The sequence below is a fragment of the Heptranchias perlo genome, chromosome 33 (genome assembly GCF_035084215.1).
Source record: "Heptranchias perlo isolate sHepPer1 chromosome 33, sHepPer1.hap1, whole genome shotgun sequence".
Taxonomy (NCBI): Eukaryota; Metazoa; Chordata; class Chondrichthyes; order Hexanchiformes; family Hexanchidae; genus Heptranchias; species Heptranchias perlo.
This window is the reverse complement of record NC_090357.1, coordinates 24,584,401-24,610,350: the sequence shown is the minus strand read 5'-3', so window position 1 is coordinate 24,610,350 and position 25,950 is coordinate 24,584,401. Positions and strand designations below refer to the sequence as shown.

The following is a 25,950-nucleotide window of genomic DNA, read 5'->3' as shown; positions in this document are numbered from 1 at the left end:
CTCAATGGTTAGCACTCTTACCTCAGAGTCCAAAGGTTCTGGGTTCAAGTACCACTCCAGGGACTTGAGCACAAAACTTAGGCTGGCACTTCAGTGCATTACCGGGGGAGTGCTGCACTGCCGGAAGTGCCGTCTTTTGGATGAGGCATTAAAACAATGCCCCGTCTACCCTCCCAGGTGGACGTAAAAGATCCCATGCCACTACTTTAAAGAAGAACAGGGGAGTTCACCAACATTCATCCCTCAACCAACACCACTAAAACAGGTTATCTGGTCATTATCTCAATGCTGTTTGTGCCGCCTCTCATAAATTTACCCCTCTAGTCACTCCATGCAGTCTGTTGGAGGGCAGGGCTTATTGTAGGTGAATGATCAGGGAGGTGAGGTCACTCATGTGCACTCTCACCAAGGGAGAAGGCAATGCTGTCTGCTTATTTGATTTCAAACAGCAGGTTAGCAGACGTGAGTGTTTTTCCATTATCAGTGCCCTCACGGGGCTCTGTGCTGTGAACAGGAGCTGGACCTGGTATCACGGCTCTGTGGGCCCACCGGGGAGAGGAGCAAGGAGGGCGGAATATGACCGGTGGCTGGCTGACCAACTGAAAAGGCCGAAATGTAATGTGACTGTTTAAAATAAACTCACGGGAACCATGACTCCCTTCCCAGGGAACAACATGACAACCCAACTAACAAATCCTCTACCCAACACTTCAATGCACTCAACCACTGAATCTCAAACTACCCTTTAACCCTTTATTTGATAGCATTGAGGCCCATGAATACTTTTAACATTATTTCCTTGTCATCAAGGTCAAAGGTTAACAAAGGTTCAAATTCTCAAACATGGAGGGATTTGAACTCTGGATTATTAGTCCAGGCTCTGTAACAGAACCACAACACAATCGTCCCCCTTTATTGACTGGCCTAGGTAACAAAAAGTGGGGACAATTCAAAATGCTTCTACATGTTTATCAAGGCAATGAAGTACAAAACACAAAGGACATGGTACCCAAGGCACAGTGACAGATGTGAATCCCACAGCTGTATATAGACAGATGTGCCAGTTCACTTGACTCTTCGCAGTGATACTGTGTAATGGGCGATATTGAATTGGCCGACCATTATATGAAAACTGAAAATCGGGTGTGGTGTATAGTGGGTGGATAATTAGACATCACCTGCTTTACACCATTGACCAAAGTTAAAATGACCCCTCCCACGCTGTTATCCAGCTAGCCCTTAACAACCATTAGACTCAAAGGGGGTGATTTTAGGAGGCAAATGGGGGTGCGTTGGGGGCGGCGAGGTTGTGAAAATCACACAAATCCCGTTTGGGTTCGGAAGCCGGCGGGTTGGAGCCGGCTTCCGAGTTTCCCAGGGACCCACCTTTGTGCACGTGGGTGACCCGGAAACGGAAGTCCCGCCAGCAATTAAAGCCGGCGGGATGACAGTTAAAGAGGCAAATGTACCTCATTGAGGTACTTAAGGCACTTTATCTGTGACAGATGAAGGGATTGGAAAGATTTTTAACTTACATGGGCAGCTTGCCCACCGCTTCTGATTCACGCCTGGCGAAACCAAACGTGAAGGGCTGGATCAGGGAGAAAGAAACAAAATAAATTAAATAAAAAAACATGCAATGAAGTGAAAACACTAAATGCACCTACCTTTGAAACCTGCTCTGATGTCCGATGTCTCCCGCTCCAAAGTCCCCCTCTTCACCCTCCCGATGTCCCCCGGATGTCCCCCCGATCTCACCCTCCCAATCTTCCCCTGATCTCCCCCCCCCGATCTCCCTCCGATCTTCCACTCTCCCCCCCCGATCTTCCCCTCTCCCCCCAGATCTTCCCCTCTCCCCCCCCCCCACCCTGGTCTTCCCCTCTCCTCCCCCCCCCACCGTCTTCCAGTCTAGCGTCGGATGAAGTCTGGCCCTCTCTCTTTCCTGCCCCCACCTCACATTGCAGCTCCTGATGGCAGCCAGCCTGTCAATCAGGCCAGCTGCCGGGCGCGAAACCCGGAGAGGACATTAACCATTATCAAGCAATGTGCGATCGTGTCAGAATGGTAAGGTTGGTTCATGCGGGTTTGCCACGCGCCCAATCGCCCCCCCACTGCTGCCAACCCGCCTCCCCGCTAATGTGCTTCATTCTTATTCTTAATAATTATTGAAATGGACACTGTCTTTATGGAAAAATATTTGCCAAGTATCGAGAGGGAGAAGATTTCTACTTTCCGCTGCAAAACCAGCCATTTTCACAGCTTTTGTTGGTTTTGTAGGACCAAGAATAGGCCATTCAGCCCCTCGGGCCTCTGCACTATTCTATTAGATTATGGCTGACCTGGACCTCAACTCCATTTACCCACCTTTGCTCCATATCCCTTGATACCCTTACCCAACAAAAATCTATTGATCTCAGTCTTGAAAATTTCAATTAACCCCCAGCATCCACAGCCTTCTGGTGGAGAGAGTTCCAGATTTTCACAAGTTTTTGTGTGTAAAAAATGCTTCCTGATTTCCCTCCTAACTGGCCTATCTCTAATTGTAAGATTATGCCCCCTTGTTCTGGAATCCCCCACCAGAGGAAATAGTTTCTCTATATCTACCCTATCTAAACTCAAGGGAATACAAGCCAAGTTTATGCACCCTATCCTCATAATTTAACCCTATCATTCCCAGTATAACTCTGGTGAATCTGCACTGCACCCCCTCCAAGGCCAATATACCCTTCCTGAGGTGCGGTGCCCAGAACTGAACGCAGTGCTCCAGATGGGGTCTGACCAAGGCTCTATAATACAACTGAAGCATAACTTCCTCCACTTTGTATTCAGCGGCTAATTTATTTCCTTTTTTTAAATGCTGAGGTCCCCAAACTCTATCTCCCAATTGGGCACTGAGTCAATCCTGTGTGGTTAAAACAACGAGCTTTGTTTAGCCACCGACTTACCTCCAGTTGACTGGTGAGGGAGCCGTTCTGGGAAAGCTTCCCTGGAACAATATCTGCAGTCATTGGGCACGCAGGTGCCTAAGAATGAAACACCAGCACAGAAAGATCAAGTGGATCATGGGAAGCGTCACAAGATCTAAATAAAATAAAATTAAAATTAAAAAAGAAGAAATCAGTGCTGAGGAACTTGCGTCAGCTTTTCCTGAGAGCTCCCAGGAAATTTAACATAAACTTTCAAGAGCGTCAACAATCATCAAGATGCGCAAACACCGCAGAACCATAACACCGGCCGAGACACCAAGAGGGCCACAGGCTGCGGAGGGACCTGTGCGCGTTGTTGAGGGTATAAGCAGTTAGGGTAGAGTGGGACAGCTGGACTCCTGCAATCCTACGTCTACAACAAGAGATTGACCGAGGCAACTTTGAAATACAAAGCTCGATTCAGCGAAGCCCCCAAAACACACAAAACCTCGGGTAGTAAAATAGGGGAGCAGGTAAGAAAACCAGATGAGTAACTCTGGGTGTTTTCTTAAAGGCCAGCACAGGCAGAAGTAGATTTAAAGAGAGAACACATGAGAAGTTAAGGTTGAAGGGGTGCAGGGGGGAGCATCAAGATGAATGAAACCATGGAAGCAGATGACAAAGGAAAGCACCTCAGAAAAGCCAAATTAAATGATGTCTGAGGGATGTAAAAATAAAATGCCTGAGGGAAATAATCATTAAAAGGGGCCATCAGAGAGAATGAAGCACAAAAGGGAATGGATTTTAAAAAAAAGTCACACTGAAAGGGGGCAAAGGGAGAGATACAAAAAAAGAGAAAATGCCAAGAGATGGAAAATTAAGGAGGAGACCTTGAGATGTGTTTTCCATGGGACGTTCACAGGTGACAGAGCCAGATACAAGAGTGGTGAAGGGAGCTGTCTCTTAATCAACATGCTTTAAGGAAGAGTAATGGCTTTAGAGAGCAAGGTACAGGAACTTGTAAGGTTAGACAGAAGGGAGGCGATTTATGAGGGTGAGTGGATAGGGTTCAGTAACTGAGATATAGTCAGGCCGGCATCAGACTTTGAAAGTGAATCTTCAGGAATTGGAGCTGGACACCAGAACAACCAGGAACAGTGTTGTTATGAAAAGAGGACAAGTGGTGAGGGAAGTCAAGGAAATGGCAATACTGGACGGAGTGGTGAAAGAGGCAAGAAAGGTGATATAACCTGTGTAACAACCCAAGAGGTTATAGCCGTGAACAGATGCCAGGCACTGTCTAACACTGCAGAAGATAACAAGGTCCCAGAAGAAAAGTTGCTCGACAGAGACACAGGATGCAGATCGTCGAGAGATTGTGGTCATAGACGATTCATTGCTCAAGAAAGTGGATAGTTACGTGTGTTGTAACAACAATAACAACTTGCATTTATGTAGTGCCTTTAAAGTAATAAAACGTCCCAAGGCGCTTCACAGGAGCGTAATCAAACAAAATTTGACACTGAGCCACGTAAGAAGACGTTAGGACAGGTGACCAGAAGCTAGGTCAGAGGGATAGGTTTTAAGGAGTGTCTTAAAGGAGGTTTGAGACATAGAAAGGTGGAGAGGTTTAGGGAGGGAATTCCAGGGCTTAGGGCCTAGGCAGCTGAAGGCACGGCCGCCAATGGTGGAGCGATAAAAATCAGGGATGCGCAAGAGGCCAGAATTGTCGGAACGGAAGCCAATGTAGGTCAGCGAGCACTGGGGTGATGGGTGAACAGGACAATAACTATGGGATGATAATCCTGTAGGAGGTACAGAGCTTCAAAATGAACTACTCTGGTTAGGCACCTCTAATGCTAAAGAAACTCTAGGGGGTCTGCTGTAGACCACTTGCTTAGAATAAGAAGGGCAATTTGCTCTATGACAGAATAAGAGCGGGAACGTTAGTTTATTGGGAGCCTTCACTCAACCTTGGGAAGACTTTTAAAGGTACAGTGCTGAGTTTGCGGGATAAATACAGCCCCAAAACTAACAAGGTCAGACTTAGAATACATGACCGTAAATAGTTTAGAGTTGGTAGATGTGGAGGACAACTATTTCTTGACCCAGCTTGTCAAGGGAGCCACAAGAAGCAATGATTATCTTGAACAGGTATTTGTTAGTGACCCAGAAAATGTACAAAAAATGGAAGTCACAGCATCCTGGGAGACAGTGACCACAGAATGATAAAGTTTAACATGATCTGGGAGTCAAAAATGTTAATTGTATATAAATGAATTACATCAATTGGTGAATGGTTAAACTCAGGTGCATGAGCCATTGGGAATGCTCTGGTTCCCATATATAAGGGAGTAGGCTTGGGGCAAGGTTGTGTGAGGGATGCATTGAGTGTCACGTTTGCCCAGCAAACAAAGTTTATAAGCAACTAAAAGTATTCAGTCCTTCGCTGTCTGGCTGTCCACTTGTAACAAAAAAATAGCTAAGATGAGAAGTCGGGCACATAAACTTTTTTTTAAAAAAAGGCTAAATTCAACGAAATGAAGCAACGACTAAAACAAATAAATTGGGGGAGGTTGTTCCAGAATACTAATGAAAGAGAAATGAAACACTTTTAAAGGTATAATGCCGAGCATGCAGGATAAATACATTCCTGAAACCAACAAGCCCCACAAAGCAAACATAACTCTTAATGGATTAGGAAGCAAATTAAAAGTGAGATGAAGAAGTAACATGGAGTGTACAAATCCTACAGGGAGACAGGAGAGAGGGCTCACTGGGATGAATATAAGAAATCACATTAAAAAGGTAATTAAAGGGGCAGGGAGGTGAGGCTAGCATAAATGTAAAAAATACTTTCAGTGCCAGAACAGCAAAAGGGCAGTCAGAGAAGAGGTGAATTCCATAAAAAATAAATAGGCTTGAAACTGAGGATGAGCACCAAACAGTAAATATTTCACATGCCATTCCCAAACAAAGATGTCCCAAAGTATAATTAATAAATTCACCATGAATGAGATGGAAGTCCAAGACAGGCTAAATGGGCACAAAATAAATAAATCCCCAGAGATAAATGGTACTAATCCCAGAGTGCTGTGTGAGACTAGGGAGGAGATTTGTGAAGCACCAACAATCATTATGAGGGAGACAATGGACACTGGCAAGATACCAGTAGAATGGAACCAGGCTAACGTGGTGCCCATTGTCAAAAGTTGGGGGAGGGAAGAAGTGTTTATCTATGATGGTGCGGCCATCATGGAGTGGGGCAGGCTTGATGGACCAGCCCATCAATTTCATATGTTCATAATTAAACTTAAAGCCGTGGGAATTCAGGATAAACCCTCAGAATGGTTAAGAAACTGACTGAAGGGCAGGCAACAATGAATACTCATTAGATGAGTTATATCAGAGTAGGAGATGACTACTGAGTGGGGAGCCTCAGAGCTTGGGGCTGCGACCATTATCTGTGGGCGTGGAACTAAAGTACACAGTAAAAGATAGATTTAGGACTGATATCAGGAAATTCTTCTTCACACAAAGAGTGATCAACATGGTGGAGCAAAAACTCTGGAATAATTTAAGAAACAATTGGATGCTGTAATATGGGGAGGGTTAGGATCTCTCTGGATGGATAAATTTAGATGGGCCGAATGTCATTATCTTGTGATCAAGGCCAGTCTAAAAGTGCCAGCTACAACAGCAAATAATCAGGCTGTTCCAACAAATTAGAGGTGGTTTCTCATAGCGAGGACCAAAACTTATAAAACCTGAGAAAGGATTAAAACTAATTTACATCTTTCCTTGTTTACTAAATACTCTGCACATTCCTTAGTGTTGTACTAAAAAAGCTTCTGCTTATAGAACTTGTTTAAATTAAGGACATTTATGCAGACCTCCTCCTCGAAACGTAAGGAATAGTACAGTCCTCCTAGGATTTCTTTCCTTTAAATTAACCCTTTTTCTGCTTGGTTATTTTGAGCTCTCTCACTGATGCCACAGTTTTGGATATATAACAATGCAGCTTGCCCATTGATTCTGAACACACACAAAACATTCTGTGCTAAAGTTTCATTTTCCACAAAAGCATGTGTCCAAATCCACAAAACAACAATATAAATCACACAAACATTGTATCACCCTCTCACCATTGTACACCCTCTCACCATTACATCACCCTCTCACCATTGTTTCACAATCTCACCCTCTCACCATTACATCACCCTCTCACCATTGTATCACAATCTCACCATTGCATCACCCTCTCACCATTGCATCACCCTCTCACCATTGCAGCACCCTCTCACCATTGTATCACCCTCTCACCATTGCAGCACCCTCTCACCATTGCAGCACCCTCACAACACTGCAGTATCCACTCACCATTGCAGAAGCCTCTCACCATTGTTGCACCCTCTCACCATTGCTGCACCCTCTCACCATTACATCACCCTCCCACCATTGCATTACCCCCTCCTTCATTGTATCACAATCTCACCATTGTATCACCCTCTCACCATTGCATCACCCTCTCACCATTGCAGCACCCTCACAACACTGCAGTATCCACTCACCATTGCAGAAGCCTCTCACCATCGTTGCACACTCTCACCATTGCTGCACCCACTTACCATTGCTGCACCCACTCACCACTACAATCTTCACACACCATTGCATTTTTCTCTCACCATTGCACCACGCTCTCACCATTGCATCACCCATTCACCATTGCATCACCCATTCACCATTGCTGCACCCTGACTATTGCAGCATCCTTACTATTGCAGCACCCTCTCAACATTGCATTACCCTCTCACCGTTGCAGCACCCATTCTCCACTGCTGCACCTCTCACCATCACTGCAGCCTCTCACCATCACTGCAGCCTCTCACCATCACTGCAGCCTCTCACCCTTGCAGCACCCTCTCACCATTGCAGCACCCTCTCACCATTGCAGCACCAACTCACCATTGCTGCACCCACTCACCATCTCACCATTACATCACCTCTCACATTACATCACCCAGGTCACCATTGCTGCACCCACTCACCATTACATCACCCTCTCACCACTACATCACCCTCTCACCATTACATCACCCACTCACCATTGCTGCACCCACTCACCATTACATCACCCTCTCACCATTGCTGCACCCACTCACCATTGCAGCACCCTCTCATCATTGGAGCACATCACCCATGTGATGAAAATGAGGCATGTCACCCTCTCCATAAAAATAAACTTTTGACAAACACTTCTTCACGAGCACAGTGCCCTTTAGGCCTGGTTGAGTTAATTGAGGGTCTAACTAATGTTGGGTTTTCCTCCCTACAACTTCTGATTTCTCCCCCATTCTCCAGACCTATTTTGAATTAACTTTATTTACAAATAAAACTGTTTGGTGCTAATTCATTAACACATTGGTTTTGTAATGACAGGAAATGGGTTAAAGGCCTTAGGCCTATCTTTGTTTCTCTGTCCCTCACATTTTGCTTTGAGACATGGCTTCTCCAACGCACTGCACTCAATTCTCGGGTGTGCATTTTTTTCTGATGCCCCTTTTCCCACATTCTCTTTCTGGAAAGCAAAAGAAAAACTATGATTAGGAGCAGGGTCATTGCCACGTTAAAAAACAATTTTATATTTAACAGTTTATTCCTGCATGAACTTCTCTCTCTCTTTCTAATCTTCCCCATTCTGCTATTCTTATTCCCATTTTAACTGCTGTGGCAGATGGGATTTCAATGCAGGTAAGTATGAGGTCATCCATTTTGGACCAAAAACAGATAGATCTGAGTATTTTTTAAATGATGAAAAGCTAGAAACGGTGGAGGTCCAAAGAGATTTAGAGGTCCCTGTACACAGATCACTAAATGTAGTAGTCAGGTACAAGAAATAATCAAAAAGGCTAATGGAATGTTAGCTTTTATATCTAGAGGGCTACAATATAAAGGGGGGGAAGTTTTGCTACTACTATACAAAGCCCTGGTTAGACCACATCTGGAGTTCTGTGTACAGTTCTGGGCACCGCACCTTCGAAAGGATATATTGACCTTGGAAGGAGTGCAGCGCAGATTCGTCAGCATGTTATCAGAGCCCCAAAGGTTAAATTATGAGGAGAGATTACATAAACTAGGCTTGAATTCCCACTTTGTGCGTGTTCCTTGTGTTTGACTGGATATACTGACTAGACTGCCCTTCAGGCACCCTGTTTAAATTCAAATGATTAATATCAATTATGATTTATTTTAACATCTTATTTCCATTTGCCTCTAATTTCTTCTTGTATGAAACAAGGTCAAAGCATAGGAATAGAAGTAGGCCATTCAGCCCCTCGAGCTTGTTCCGCCATTCATTTAGATCATGGCTGATCTGTACCTTAATTCCATTTACCCTCCTTTGATCCATATCTCATAACACCCTTACCCAACAAAAATCTATCGATCTCAGTCTTGAAAGCTCCAATTGACCCCCAGCATCCACAGCCTTTTGATGGAGAGAGTTCCAAATTTCCACTACCCTTTGTGTGAAAAAGTGCTTCCTGGTTTCACTTCTGAATGGCCTAGCTCTGATTTTAAGATTATGTCCTCTTGTTCTGGATTCCCCCACCAGAGGTAATAGTTTCTCTGTATCTACCCTGTCAAATCCCTTTATCATTTTAAACACCTCAATTAAATCACCTCTCAATCTTCTAAACTCAAGGGATTACAGCCATGGTCATGCAACCCTTCCTCATAACTTAAACCCTTTACACACTGGAAGCACTGCGGTGAAACTGTGTTGTACCCTCTCGAAGGTCAATATATCCTTCCTGAGGTTCGGTGCCCAAAACTGAACGCAGTACTCCAGATGGGATCTGACCAAGGCTCTGCACAACTGAAGCATCACTTCCTTCCCTTTCTATTCCAGCCCCCTTGAGATAAAGTCCAATATTCCATTAGCTTTTTTGATTACTTTTTGTACCTAGGCACCCAAATCCTTTTCCTTCTCCAAAGTTCTTAGTCTCTCACTGTTAAGAAAATATTCCGATTTGTCTTTCTTGGATCCAAAGTGGATGTTTTCACACTTCCCCACATTGATCTCCATCTGTCACAGTTTTGCCAACTCATTTAATCTGTCTATGTCCTTATGTAATTTTCTGTTCCCATATACACAACTTACTGTGCCTCCTAACTTAGTATCTTGAATATACAACTCTCTATTCCTTCATTCAAGTCATTGATATACATGTGAAAAGCTGAGGCCCCAATACAGATCCCTGGAGAACACCACTTGTCACATTCTGCCAATTGGTGTAAATTCCCTTTATCCCTATTCTCTATCTCCTACCTCCCAACTAGTTATCAACTCATGTCATAAGGTCACCTCCAATTCCATGCGCTTTTATTTTTGCTAATAATCTCATGTGCGGAATCTTATCAAATGCCTCCTGGAAGTTTAAATAGACAACATCCATAGACACTCCCCTGTCCACAATGTTAGTGTGCTCAACAAAAAATTCAACGAGGTGAGTCAGACATGACCTACCCTTCACAAATCCATGCTGACTCTCTTTGATCAGCTCATACCTGTCCAAGTGCTCAGTCACTCTGCCTTTTAGAAAGGGAAACCTCTTTTAACAAAAACTGGAGGATAACCTTTCCCTTCAGCTGTTAGTGACCCGCTAACAAAATGGCAGAAGCAGCAGCTCTGAACTATGCAACTTCTGAGAACATGATTTAATTCGCAGGCTGTGAATCATGGAGAAAAGTAGGCACATACCTCACTTATAGTAAAAGAGCAATTTCACTCCTAACTATTGACGAGACACTTGTGTAAGTGGGTGAGCGAAGTCACTGGTCCTATCTGCAATTGGGCGGGATAGTGATGAAAATCAGGTGGCCAAGCCTATTGCTGCTCCCCTGCCCTGCCCTTGATTTCCTACCCACCTGGCGCTGCTGGGATCGCTGCTGGCCTCCCCTTACCTACCTGCCCCACGCACGTGCTGGTGGGGAGGTGGGACCTGGGTTCCTGGTCCATCGCCTTTCCTCCCACCACCGTTACTGCTGCTGCACAGGACTGCCTAGAGAAGCCAATCACACTCATAGCTAATTACCATTGACTCTACCACCCTTTTGTTTTATTGTTGATTGTTTTTCCGTTTCAACAGCAATTATTTGTGGCATTTCCCCCCCATACAATCGGGCTCGGTAACTCCTCTCAAACACTTACACAAATGTCTTAGTTTCAGCCAAAGCCAATATAAACTTCACCTAGGTTCCTCTGCAAGGCTCTTCTGCCCCTGAGTTGTCCCACTGCTGCAATGGCAGAAGTTTCCTCATGGCAATAGCAAGCTTCCTCTTGGTAGCGGGAATTTAACCGGGAGCCCACCCTGCATCTTAAACGACCTCCGACCCAGGAAAATGGGTCAGGGTCACCGCGGGGTCAGCGAGGCAGGCAGAAGTGCAAATCCATCCAGGGAGTGAAAACCAAGTGTAATCTTCAGATGAAGCGGAGTTAGAGGGTGGGGGGATAATTAGGTCAGGATATAGAGAGAAATCTGTCCTTATTTTATATTATTTATCTGTCCTTTATTTTATATTATTATTTAGAGACTTATAGTTCAATCTAAAAACCAATAGCAATCTGGGAAGCAGAGAAGTAGAGTTGGAGCACAGAGATTTCTGTCTGAGGAGCAGGGGCACGCAAACCTGAGGTGCTAAAGTTCCCCCACTGGTGGGAGGGCGGAAGTACAGAGTGACAAGTTTACATAGACAATTTGCATTATAAAAAAAATGGACATATGGGCCACAATTTTAACCCTCCCCAACCCTTTGACAGGCAATTGTGTCTCCAACCCGCATTCCCGGCCGCTGTAAGTTTAAGGATGGAGACTCGTGTCATCGACGAGGCTCCCGCTGCAGAGAAGCAGGAGGCTCATGAATAAAATGCACATCGGGGTCCTGTGATGCAACCAGGACCCCGATGTGGTATTAATTAGTGCTGCACAGGATTCACGGAGGTCGGCACTATGGGAACCCTGGCGGGATTGGATCAGGACCGCTCGGTGTGCTGAATGCGAAGGGGCCACGATGTCAATAAGGCTGCAACATTCTCAGGTGTCCTATCACTTCAGTGTGGGCTGTGATTCTGTAATCACTGTTGGGTTTTGCTTGTAATTTGGAGATTAAGTCGGAGAAGCTGAGTATGGGGGCTGCTCCAGCTGCACTCTATTGGAGTGAGGAGGAGAAGGAGGAAGAGGAGCAACAACAACAAAGGAATGAAGAAGAAAGGTCTAGAGGAGAACCACAGAGAAGGCAGCAACCGAGGGGACATGTGCGCACAAGGCCTCACCCACCTCACATAGTCTACAGATAAAAGCTCAGCTTCCTTGACTTGTCTGAGGAGCAGTGCTTCAAGAGGCTCAGATTGACAAGCCAGGTAGTCGCGGACCTCCGCAGCCTCCTGGAAGAAGACCTGATACTTGCTGGACTGGGCGGCCGTGCCATACCAGTGAAAGTGATCACCGTCCTCAACTTTTACGCCTCTGTATCCTTCCCGGCTTCCACGGGGGACATATTGAGGGTGTCTCAGTCAGCCACCCACAAATGCAACAGGCAGGTCACAGATGCTGTATTTTCCAGGGCCGGCCGATGTATCTCATTTCGAACTGATGGGAGCAGTTGGACAGAGGGAGCCTTAGGGTTTGCAGCTCTGGCTGGCCTTCCGCAAGTGCAGGGTACGGTTGACTGCACAGACATAGCCAGTAGGGCACCTTCTGACCAGCCAGAAGCCTCTGTTAACCGTAAAGGCTTCCACTCAATTAACGTACAAACTTGCAACCATAGGAAGAGGTTCATGCAAGTATTTGCCCGCTACCCAGGGAGCTGCCCTGATGCCTTCGTTATAAGGCAATCCAATATTCCCCCCAATGTTCCAAACTGACACCAGTTTTAGAGGATGGCTGCTTGGGGACAAGGGAAAACCCCTTCTACCATGGCTAATGACACCTCTTCGAAAACCCACCGCTACACAACAGAGCACATACAACAGCAGCCACATCACTACAAGGTGCGTCATTGAGCAGGCTAGCGGGATGCTCAAGTTTAGGTTCAGGAGGCTCCCTGCAACATTCGCCAGGCAGAGTCTCCAGAATTATTGTGGCATGCTGCGTCCTGCATAACATCGCTCAACAGAGAGGACTGGAGGTGTAGGAGGAAGAAGGCCTGCAGGACTCATCATCTGATGAGGAATAGGATGGTGAAGAGAATGCTGGAGGACATGGCGGACGGTGTGAGGAACATCTTGCGGCCCGAGATGGAAGGGATGCATTCACGCAGTGTTTCATTTAGGCAAATCTTTCTCCTCTGACTCTTCTGTGACCAGAACCCCTTTCCATTAACAATCCTGCAACTTTCACTCCATTGTTTTTGAATCCTCCACTTTGTCACCTTAAAATCATTGAACCTATTTCCACAATAAGGACATAATGACAAGGCAGACACAGAACTTGCCTTGATAGCACAGTGCACACCAAAGCGACAAAAGTGAAAAAGGTTTCAACATGCATAAGAAAACAAATATTTCCATATCAAGTAATGGGACACCCAAGTGTCAACCCTCAGTGCTCTTTTTAGCTGATAGCTTCCTAGGTCTACCACGTCTACAAGGTGCGTTGTCTGTGTATTGAGCAGAGATGGTGGCAGGCTGCTGTGCATCTTCTGGGACTCCTGAGATGCTCGTGGCCAACAACCTCTGAGTGCCGGAGCCCGTGAGGGCCCTGCTACAGACTGCTGCTCCTGGACTTCTTCCGGGGCAGTCTGGGCCGGCTGGGGTTCAGGCACCATGTCGGGTATTGGTTGAGGGGATGGTGAGGGAGGAGATGTGCTGACATCCTGAGTGAGGTCTTCACATTCTGTGCCCGTTCTGCCAATCTCCCACCCCTGGAGCAGTAGCACATCAATCTGGTAGGTCCTGCAGGAAAGCAGATTGGAGGAGGTGAGTGACGGACGCCTTGGAAGCCCCGATCTACTCTGTCCACTAGCTTCTCTAAGGTGAAACAGACATTGGAGCCCAGAGTCGGTATCGCAGCCATCTGAGCCTTTATCAAAGCCGCAAAAGCTGGTAACACTGACTCCTGCGGTGGGGGCCTGGCTGCATTGTCCCTGGAGATGGCCAGCTGCTCCAGGGTAGATTGCAGAGTGAAGAGCCCCTGCAAAAGCACCCCACAGATGGTGGAAGTGGACTCCTCCATCCTCCCTGCCATAACGGACAGAGTGCCTGGAAGGACTGCCAACAATGCACGGATTTGTTCCTGTGCCTCCAGTATTCTCCTTTACATGACTGGCCCCCAGGGGTTGTACATCTCTGACTTGCTGAGCAGGGCTTGGAGAGGACGGCGCCCTCCACCACATATTCTCCTCAGCTGTCCCTACCACCACTATCTGCTCCTGCTCACTCATGCTGTGAGACTCACCCGGTGCCGGGCCATCTGTCTGAGCAACACGTCCACTCGATCTGTCAGTCTCTGGAACGCATTTAGGGTGCGATGGTTTGTCCTCAGGAGGGATGCGTTCCTTTGAGGAGTCTTTCTTTGATGTGTCTTCCTTTGAGGAGTCTTCTTTCTCTTTGGGCTGGGGCTTGTCTTCTTCTGGTGAGGGCCCTGGAGGAAAGATGAAGATTTAGTTGCGATAGTAAGAAAATGTAAACTCCCTGGTATTCTGCACTCTTTTCTCCTGCAATAGGGGTGGGACAGCGTTATGAATGGACAACAAGGATGTGTGCTTCTTCTGCATGTAGTGCATAAAGATCGGCCATGATCTTATTGAACTGCGGAGCAGGCTTGAGGGGCCATATGGCCTACTCCTGTTCCTATTTCTTATGTTCTTATAAGGTGAAAGGGAAAATGAGGCCGATGTTATGAGTGTGGGGATGTCGTGCCTGTGTGGGAAGTGGCTACAGTGCAAATTAAGAGGGTTTGCTGAGAGGAGGTGCCGGTCGTGCAACTTAGAGGCGATGAGATGAGGATGGCATTGGTGGCAGCAGTGAAAGGAGGAAGTGGGAGGTTAGCATCTGTTAGGAGTGAGAGGTCGTACGGTGTACTGTTGTGATTGGTGATGAGGAAAGTATTGCAGGAGTGAGGAGTGGTGTTAATGGTCTAGGCGGAACAAGAGGGGATGGAAGGAAATGCATTGTAGGAGATGGGTAAAGAAGGACAAATACTGACCTTTCCTGACCTAGTGAGGTCATTCAAACTTTTTCTGCAGTGGATCCAGGTGCTTGGCAACACACTCCTGCTGCTGACCTCCTCAGCCACCTCAATCCAGGCCTCCTCCATTATGGCAACAGGTTTCTCCTTCTTCCCATTTGTGGGGAACAACACATCCATCCTGGCCCTTACTGCACCTATCATGACCTCCAGGGAAGCAGAGAACAAGAGGGCCGCCATCCCTCATCTTCAGCATTTGCACCAATAGTTTACAGTTGCTGGAATGCTAGCCCTCACTGAATGCAGCCTCCCTTGAAGAGGTGAACTGAGGCTTTAAATAGAGACAGGGACTCCAACTGGAAATTGCATCAAGCAGGAAATTTTTATTTTATTCATTCATGGGATGTGGGCGTCGCTGGTAAGGCCAGCATCTATTGCCCATCCCTAATTGCCCTTGAGAAGGTGGTGGTGAGCCGCCTTCTTGAACCGTTGCAGTCCGTGTGGTGAAGGTTCTCCCACAGTGCTGTTCGGTAGGAAATTCCAGGATTTAGACCCAATGACGATGAAGGAACGGCGATACATTTCCAAGTCAGGATGGTGTGTGACTTGGTGGGGTACTTGGAGGTGGTGGTGTTTCGAACATACGAATTAAGAGCAGGAGTAGGCCATTCGGTCCCTCAGGCCTGCTCTGCCATTTGATAAGATTATGGCTGATCAACCATACTTTCCCATCTACCTACTATAACCTTTGACTCCCTTGTTAATCAGGAATCTATCTATCTCAGCTTTAAAAATATTCAATGACCCTGCCTCCACAGACTCACAACCCTCTGAGAGAAAAAAATTCTCCTAATCTCCGCCTTTTTTTAAACTGTGTCCCCTAGTTCTAGTCTCTCCCACAAGGGGTAAGATCCTCTCATCATCTACCCCTTCAAGTCCCCTCAGAATCTTATATGTTTCAATAAGATCACCTCTCATTCTTCTAAACTCCAATGTATACAGGCCCAACTTGTCCAACCTTTCCTCATAAGATAACCAGTGGGGTGAACTTTCTCTGAACCGCCTCTAAAGCAATTATGTCCTTTCTTAAATAAGGAAACCAAAACAGTTTTCTAGATGTGGTCTCCCCAATGCTCTGAACAACTGTAGCAAAACATCTCTACTTTTATATTCCATTCCCCTTGCAATAAATGACAACATTCCATTTGCCTTCCTAATCACTTGCTGTACCTGCATACTAGCTTTTTGTGATTCATGTACTAGGACACCCAGATCCCTCTGTACCTCAGAGTTCTACAGTCTCTCTCCATTTAAATAATATACTGCTTTTCTATTCCTCCTGTCAAAGTGGACAACTTCACATTTTCCCACATTATACTCCATCTGCCAAATTTTTGCCCACTCACTTAACCTATCTATATCCCTTATATCCTCTTCACAACTTACTTTCCTACCTACCTTTGTGTCATCAGCAAATTTAGCAACCATACATTCGGTCCCTTCATCCAAGTCGTCGATATAGATTGTAAATAGTTGAGGCCCAAGCACTGATCCCTGTGGCACTCCACTCGTTACATCTTGCCAACCTGAAAGTGACCCATTTATGGCTACTCTCTGTTTCCTGTTAGCTAACCAATCCTTCATCCATGCTAATATGTTACACCCTACACCATGAGCTCTTATTTTGTGTAGTAGCCTTTGATGTGGCACCTTGTCAAATGCCATCTGGAAATCCGAGTACACCACATCCACAGGATCCCCTTTATCTACGTTGTTTGTTACTTCCTCAAAGAACTCTAATAAATTAGTCAAACATGATTTCCCTTTCACAAAGCCGTGTTGACTCGCCTCATTGTATTGAGATTTTCTAAGTGCCCTGCTATAACCTCCTTAATAATAGATTCTAGCATTTTCCCTATGACAGATGTTAAGCTAACTGGCCTGTAGATTCCTGCTTTCTGTCTCCCTCCTTTCTTGAATAGACAAGTTACATTCGCTATTTTCCAATCTGATGGGACCCTTCCAGAATCTAGGGAATTTTGGAAAATTAATACCAATGCATCTACTATCTCTGCAGTCACTTCTTTTAAGACCCTAGGATGAAGTCCGTCAGGACCTGGGGCTTGTCAGCTTTTAGTTCTAATAATTTTTTCAGAACCCTTTCCCTTGTGATTATAAATGTTTTAAGTTCCTCCCTCCTTTTCACCTCTTGATTCACAATTATTTCTGGCATGTTATTTGTATCCTCTACAGTGAAGACGGACGCAAAATATCTGTTCAATTCATCCGCCATTTCCTTATTCTCCATTATTAATTCTCCAGACTCACTCTCCAGAGGACCAACGCTCACTTTACTTATTCTTTTCCTTTTTAAATGCCTGTAAAAACCCTTACTATCTGTTTTTATATTTCGAGCTAGCTTTCTCTCGTGTTCTAATTTCTCCCTCCTTATTCTTTTAGTCATTCTTTGCTGTTCTTTATAATTTGTCCAATCTTCTGACCTGTCACTAATCTTCACAGAAGATTTCAATTTGATACTATCTTTAACTTCCTTAGTTAGCCATGGATGGTATGTTCTTCCCCTAGAGTCTTTCTTTCTCACTGGAATGTACCTTTGCTGAGTGTTATGAAATATCTCATTAAATGTCTGCCACTGCATCTCTACTGACCTATCCCTTAACCTAATTTCCCAGTTCACTTTAGCCAGCTCTGTCTTCATGCCCTCATAATTGCCCTTATTTGAGTTTAAAACACGAGTCTTAGATCTACTCTTCTCTCCCTCAAACTGAACGTGAAATTCAATCATATTGTGATCACTGCTACCTAGAGGCTCCTTTACAATGAGGTCATTAATTAATGCTATCTCATTACACGTTACCAGATCTAGAATAGCCTGCTCATTGGTTGGCTCTAGAATGTGCTGCTCTAAGAAACTGTCCTGAAAGCACTCTATGAACTCATCTTCCAGGCTACCTTTGCCAATCAGATTCTCCCAATCTATATGTAGATTAAAATCACCCATGATTATCGCTGTTCCTTTCTCACAAGCCCACATTATTTCTTCCTGAATACCCTGTCCTATGGTGTGATTACTGTTAGGGGGCCTATAAACTACTCCCACAAGTGTCTGCTTGCCGTTACTATTTCTTATCTCTACCCAAACTGATTCTACATCGTGGTCTTTAGAAATAAGATCATTTCTCTCTATCACACTTATGTCATCCTTAATTAACAGAGCTATCCCTCCACCTTTTCCTAGCTTCCTGTCCTTCTGAAATGTCAAGTACCCTTGAATATTCAGATCAGGAAAATAGACCCAAGTCAGGATGGTGTGTGACTTGGTGGGGAACATGGGGTGGTGGTGTTCCCATACACCTGCTGCCCTTGTCCTGCTTGGTGGTAGAGGTTGTGGGTTTGGGAGGTGCTGTCGAAGAAGCCTTGGCGAGTTGCTGCCACACTCGGTCAAATTATGTCTTGAAGTCAAGGGCAGTCACTCTCACCTCACCTCTGGAATTCAGCATTTTGTCCATGTTTGGACCAAGGCTGTAATGAGTTCTGGAGCCAAGTGGTCCTGGTGGAACCCAAACTGAGCATCGGTGAGCAGGTTATTGGTGAGTGAGTACCGCTTGATAGCACTGTCGACGACACCTTCCATCACTTTGCTGATGATTGAGAGTAGACTGACGGGGCGGTAATTGGCCGGATTGGATTTGTCCTGCTTTTTTGGACAGGACATACCTGGACAATTTTCCAATTTGTCGGGTAGATGCTAGTGTTGTAGCTGTACTGGAACAGCTTGGCTAGAGGCGTGGCTAGTTCTGGATGATCTATCTATCTATATCTTAAAAATCTTAAATCTGCATTCACTTCCTGGCTACAAAACCTTACTTCCTGTTTCACATTTTTTGTTACGCTTTTCTGTCAGTTTTTTTGATTACAAACTCATGGCCCCGATTTTAATATTGGCACAGGAACGGAGCGTGCGAAGGCGGTAACGGGCAACGAGCCCACAGCTTCCCGAGACATGGAGGCCTGGCCAATTTTAACGGCCAGGCCCCATTTCCACAATGCTTCCGGGTTTCCCGAGGATGTCCCGCCCATTCTCCTGACATTCAGCACTAACATTTTGACATCAGCCTCACTGGAGGTTGGTTTAGATTATTGTGTGTCAGGTCGGCATGTAGACTGGCCCATTGCCCTGGGAGATTGGGGGTTGAGGCTGAAATGACTATGGGGACTGCAGGGGTAGCCCTTGCCATCCCCCATTGGCATAGGGGCTATTTTCCTTTCTTTGCTCTTCATGCTCCTTTTTTTCTACACGCCAGGTCCTTTGTTAAATTTCTGAGCACCACTCCAGGATCAAATACAGGTTTGTCATTTCCAAGTTTACATGTGGATAAATAAATTCCCTCTACTCCCTCCCAGCCCCTTCAACACAAGTCTCAGGTTGGGGCAGAATCATTTCCTGATTGTTGGATGGGGAAAGGGGCCAGTATATGTTTCACCCTCCTCCTTATACGCTGTCTAGCCTAACTAGTGGGGCAATGCCTAATGAGCAGAGTCCCCACCACTTAAAACGTCCACGTTTAAAATGGACAATCGCTTATATGGACCAAATAGCGATAATGGTTATCCATTTACAAGAAAGTAAATTTCAAAGTTGCCAGTTACAGCGTCTTAAGTGCTCCATTTATTTCGGGGAAACAGCTGTGCTTGCTCACTAGTTCGCACCTTGTTACGGTGCACTGAATGCAAGAATCAAAAGATCCATAAGACAAACTGTCTTCACATTGCACAAATAATATCGCACGATAGCCACCAGTAAATAGCTTAACACTAACAGCAATTTCCAGGCTTCATAGATTTCTACATTCCTGATCGATAATATTGGTACAGACTTCACAGAGGTACACAGCCACTAACTCCCCCTGTTCTGTAAGCATTGCAGCTGCCCGGATTTCAGACGCAGTGTCTGCATTTACGGATTAAAATCATAGGAGCTCCCCAATATTCCCCTGATGCTGCTACTCCAGGAATCCCAAGTCCGCTACACCTTGTGTACAATAATTCCTGATCTATAAAAATGGCAAACAATTTTACAACACCAAGTTATAGTCCAGCAATTTAATTTTAAATTCACAAGCTTTCGGAGGCTTCCTCCTTCCTCATTTACCTGAGGAAGGAGGAAGCCTCCGAAAGCTTGTGAATTTAAAATAAAATTGCTGGACTATAACTTGGTGTTGTAAAATTGTTTACAATTGTCAACCCCAGTCCATCACCGGCATCTCCACATTATAAAAATGGCAGCATGCAGGAAACATAGAAAATAGGAGCAAGAGTAGGTCATTCGGCCCTTCGGGCCTGCTCCGCCATTTAAAATGATCCTGGCTGATCATCTAACTCAGTACCCTCAGGAAAGTTCCAATTCCTCCGGAGCAACATGTAGGGGTGAAGGGAGAATCGGGCAAGAACAGTGCGACCATGAACTGGGAGGGGGAAATCAGAGAAAGCATGCCCCGTTATAGCAGCCATCGCGTATAGCGGGCAAATCGGTGTAAGTGCTGGGGACTGTGTTATCTTTAGTTATCGTCTACAGATCTCAAAGCATTGTGGTAGATCCTTACCGAGGCGTGAGGCAAAGACTGAGTCGCAGACAGTTTCTGCAAACAGGAAGGAAATGTTTAAACAGGGTACCTCCGGTGAACTAACGACATTTCTAATGATAATTTAGTGAACATCCACAGATCTCACAGCACTGTGTTAGATCCTTACCTTGGGTTGAGCTCGTGTTTGAGTTACAAGCGGGGTCTGCAAACAAGGAGCAAATGATTAAACCGGTCAACTAACAACACTTATAAGGGGAGGTTACATTTCCAGTGCCAAGTACAATGGAAGCCCTAGAGAGTGTGCTCCTTGCTCCACTGTCACCCTCAGACAGTTGCTAATTTCAAATCCTCACCCAGCCCTCAGGCCATTATCTAACCTTTAAATGCTAGCCTTAAAATGAAATCCCTTAACTAACCAGTCTGTTATCTGACCCTCAAACACGAACATAACCGTCAGATGTTGCCTTAGCCATTACCTAATCTTCAAATACCAAAGCTGCGTAGCCCTCTGGTCAGAACACGCCTTGAGTACAAAGCGTCCACTTATGGTCACCAGCTGTCAAGTGCCTAAGAGCCACAAGGATGATCCCTAGTGTCTTAAGACTTCGATATCAGGAAAGACTGGATAAACTTGAGATTTGCAGCCCAAAAGGTGAGACGTGACCTTGTAGAGATATCAGAGAGGAAACAGTATGGGAATGAAAATCGGGAGAGATGTATAACGGGCAGCTGAATCGATATCACCTGTTTTACACTATCGCTCAAAGCCAAAATGTACAACCCCCCCGGTGTTCAATTGTTCCAGGGTTCTCACTTCCACCACTCCACCCAGGAGGCTAGGTAGCGACACTTGGTCCAAACATGGACAAAAGAGCTGAATTCCAGAGGTGAGGTGAGAGTGACTGCCCTTGACATCAAGGCAGCATTTGACCAAGTGTGGCACCTAGGAGCCCTAGTAAAATTGAAGTCAATGAGAATCGGGGAAAACTCTCCAGTGACTGGAGTCATACCTAGCGCCACGGAAGATGGTAGTGGTTGTTGGAGGTCAATCATCTCAGCCCCTGGACATCGCTGCAGGAGTTCCTCAGGGCAGTGTCCTAGGCCCAACCATCTTCAGCTGCTTCATCAATGACCTTCCCTCCATCATAAGGTCAGAAGTGGGGATGTTTGCTGATGATTGTACAGTATTCAGTTCCATTCGCAACCTCTCAGATAATGAAGCAGTCCGTGGCCGCTGCAGCAAGACCTGGACAACATACAGGCTTGGGCTGATAAGTAGTAAATAACATCCGCACCACACAAGTGCCAGGCAATGACCATCTCCAACAAGAGAGAGTCTAACCACCTCCCCTTGACATTCAATGGCATTACCATTGCCAAATCCTCCACCATCAACATCCTGGGGTCACCACTGACCAGAAATTTAACTGGACAAGCCACGTAAATACTGTGTTCACAAGAGCAGGTCAGATGCTGGGTATTCTGGGGCTAGTGACTCACCTCTTCACTCCCCAAAGCCTTTCCACCATCTACAAGGCACAAGTCAGGAGTGTGATGGAATACTCTCCACTTGCCTGGATGAATGCAGCTCCAACAACACTCAAGAAGTTCGACACCATCCAGGCAAAGCAGCCCGCTTGATTGGCACCACTTCCACCACCCTAAACATTCACTCCCTTCACCACCGGTGCACTGTGGCTGCAGTGTGTACTATCCACAGGATGCACTGCAGCAACTCGCCAAGGCTTCTTCGACAGCACCTCCCAAATCCATGACCTCTACCACCCAGAAGGACAAGGGCAGCAGGTACATGGACACAACACCACGTTCCCATCCAAGTCACACACCATCCCGACTTGGAAATATATCGCCGTTCCTTCATCGCCGCTGGGTCAAAATCCTGGAACTCCCTTCCTAACAGCACTGTGGGAGAACCTTCACCACACGGACTGCAGCGGTTCAAGAAGGCGGCTCACCACCACCTTCTCAAGGGCAATTAGGGATGGGCAATAAATGCCGGCTTTGCCAGCGATGCCCACATCCCATGAACGAATAAAAAAAAAGTTGCCATCCACAGATCTCACAGCATTGAGTTAGATCCTTACCTTGGGTTGAGCTAGTGTTTGAGTTGCATGCGGGTTCTGCAAACAAGGAGCAAATGATTAAACCGGGTACTTACGGTGAACTAACAACACTTACAAGGGGAGGTTACATTTCCAGTGCCGAGTACAATGGAAGCCTTAGAGAGTGTGCTCCTTGAGATATCCAAGAGTAAACAGTATGGAAATGAAAATCAGGAGGGATGTATAACAGGCGGCTGAATCGATTATCGCCCGTTTTACACTATCGCTCAAAATGAACAACCCCCCGGTGTTCAATTGCTTCTTAAATTACTCCAGTGTTTTCACTTCCATTGCTCCACCCAGCAGGCCCTTGGCGGCTGACCCTGCAAAAACGTTGCCTTGGCAGAGCTTACAACAGACCTGGTAGAGTTGTGTTATATCCCTACCTTGGCGCGAGGCATTGCTGGACGCACTGTTCTGGCAGCGTGAGTCTGGATGCAAGGGAAAAATAATTAAACAGGTTACAAGTGATGAGTTAATATCACTTCCGAGATGAGGTTAAGGTTCTGCTATTTTGTATGGTGGGAGCCCTGGGGCTTGGTCTCTTTAGTCAAGGGTAAAGTGTAGTGACACTTGTCTGGGCTTGGTGGACTTCACAATGTGCGGTATTGTCAGTCGGGGATCGTGGCTCCGGATTTTGGTGTCATTGCTTTGGGGAAAGGGGGGAAGGGGGGTATCTTTGCTGCAGTTGTGCCTGAAATCTCCTGTGGACCTCGGGTGGAGGTGGCCTAGTTGTGCTTGACTGGTCCCCTCCCTCTAGGGTGTTGTTGCCAAGTTGGGAGGAGGCAGTGCCTTTCTGCTTTAAGGTCAAAAAATACAACCAGATGCCCCACAAAGGAAAGGTTTTACACTTACCTTGGAAGGCCTCTTCTGTCTGTACATCAGCTGGAGACCTGCTTCAGCCTGGCGGGATAGTCAGCTCAGGCGTCCCCCAGCTCAGGCTTCTCCCACTCAGGCCCCAGTGCATACCAGAAAGACAGGTTCTAAATTTAATGTACGGATAGTCTTCGGGAGAGTGTCTCTGAGTTCCTGGTTAGACCCCATCTGGGGTACTGCGTTCAGTTCTGGGCACCGCACCTCAGGAAAGGTATATTGGCCTTGGAGGGGGTGCAGCACAGATTCACCAGAATGATACCTGGGCTCAAATGTATCACTACGGGGACAAGTTGCATAGACTAGGCTTGTATTCTACAATTCTAATTAAATGGTGGAACTGCTTCGAGGGGCTGAATCGCTACTCCTGATTCTATGTTCCTATGTTCCTATGAGAATATTCCATCATACTCCTATCAGGAGTGTGATGGAATACTCTCCACTTGCCTGGATGAGTGCAGCTCCAACAACACTCAAGAAGCTCGACACCATCCAAGATAAAGCAGCCCGCTTGATTGGCACCCCATCCACCACCCTAAACATTCACTCCCTTCACCACCGGCGCACAGTGGCTGCAGTGTGTACCATCCACAGGATGCACTGCAGCAACCCGCCAAGGCTTCTTCGACAGCACCTCCCAAACCCGCGACCTCTACCACCTAGAAGGACAAGAGCAGCAGGCACATGGGAACAACACCACCTTCACGGTTCCCCTTCAAGTCACACACCATCCCGACTTGGCAATATATCGCCGTTCCTTCATCGTCGCTGGGTCAAAATCCTGGAACTCCCTTCCTAACAACACTGTGGGAGAACCGTCACCACACGGACTGCAGCGGTTCAAGAAGGTGGCTCACCACGACCTTCTCAAGGGCAATTAGGGATGGGCAATAAATACTGGCCTCGCCAGCGACACCCACATCCCATGAACGAATAAGAAAAAATGAGATGGCATAATAGCCATAATACCAATTCATAGAATTACTCCTGGATGTTTCTTTGTTTCCATTGCAAGTAAAGGAATCTTGGGTATATTTATAGTCTGTGTCCCACTGCACATTCCGTATAATTACTAATTTTTGGGGCTGTGACAGCTTTACTGTAGTTGTTGGCCAGATTTTATGCATTTTCCAAATTGGCATATCTGCTTGCAGCCATTTGCAGCAAAAGCCTCTGGGGGAGGGGCGCTGTGGCACCATGTTGAGGAAAGGGCCGAGAGCCTCCAGAGTTCATTAAATGGACATTAAATTGCATTGGAATTACAACATGGAAACAGGCCTTTCAGCTCAACCAGTCTGTGTTGGTGTTTATCCTCCACATGTAGGGATCCCCATGTAGGGGTGGACTGGCTCCCCCAAAAGGGCATGGGATTCTCACGGGAAAAGGGGCTGCCAATAATACAGCGCTATGGAAACATTCAGATCACCCCGGAATGAATATACCTACTGAGGGAGTGTTCCATGGTCGGAGGTGCCGTCTTTTGGATGAGAAGTTAAACTGAGGCCCCGTCTGCCCTCTCAGGTGGACGTAAAATATCCCCTGGCATTATTTCGAAGAAGAGCAGGGGAGTTCTCCCGGTGTCCTGACCAACATTTATCCCTCAACCAACACTATATAAAACCCAAGTGATCTGGTCATTATCTCATTCCAGTTTGTGGAACCTTGCTGTGCGCAAATTAACTGCCACGTTTCCCAATGTTACAACTGAACTTCAAAACGTACTCCTCTGGCTGTTTTGGAACGTTCTGAGATCATGAAAGGTGCTATAGAAATGCAAGTTTTACTTTCTTTCTTTCCCAATGCTCGTTGTTTTCTACTTTACAGAATAACATACTGGAAGCAGAACTGGTGCCTGCCGAACAACAGTCACCTCACTTCAAACATAATTAATTGTATGTGAAATGCTTTTGGACATTTGTGGATGACACCCAATTGGAGTCTATATGGGGTAGAGGAGCAGGGGGATCTGGGGGTACAGGTACACAAATCATTAAAAGTAGCGACCTATATGAAGCAAACCTAGCACTGTGATTCATTTCTGGAGGGACAGAATTGAAAAGCAGAGAAGTTATGTTAAAGTTGTACAGAACCTTGGTTAGACCACACTTGGAGTACTGTGGACAGTTCAGGACTCCATATTATAAACAGGGTATAGAGCCACTGGAGATGGTGCAAAAAAGATTTTCTAGGATGATACCAGAACTGAGAGGTTATACTTTACAGGAAAGATTGAGCAGGCTGGGGCTCTTTTCTC

At 46.0% G+C, this 25,950-nt stretch overlaps 1 long non-coding RNA gene across 1 annotated transcript; it reads right to left on the bottom strand.

The window, feature by feature from the left end:
* Window positions 1–1,534: 1,534 nt before the first annotated feature.
* LOC137301329 (uncharacterized) lies at window positions 1,535–14,516 on the bottom strand. Its single transcript, XR_010958277.1, has 4 exons — window positions 14,363–14,516; window positions 8,394–8,484; window positions 2,946–3,081; window positions 1,535–1,591 (listed from the first exon to the last, which is right to left on the bottom strand). It is a non-coding gene; the product is annotated as an uncharacterized lncRNA (long non-coding RNA).
* Window positions 14,517–25,950: the final 11,434 nt, after the last annotated feature.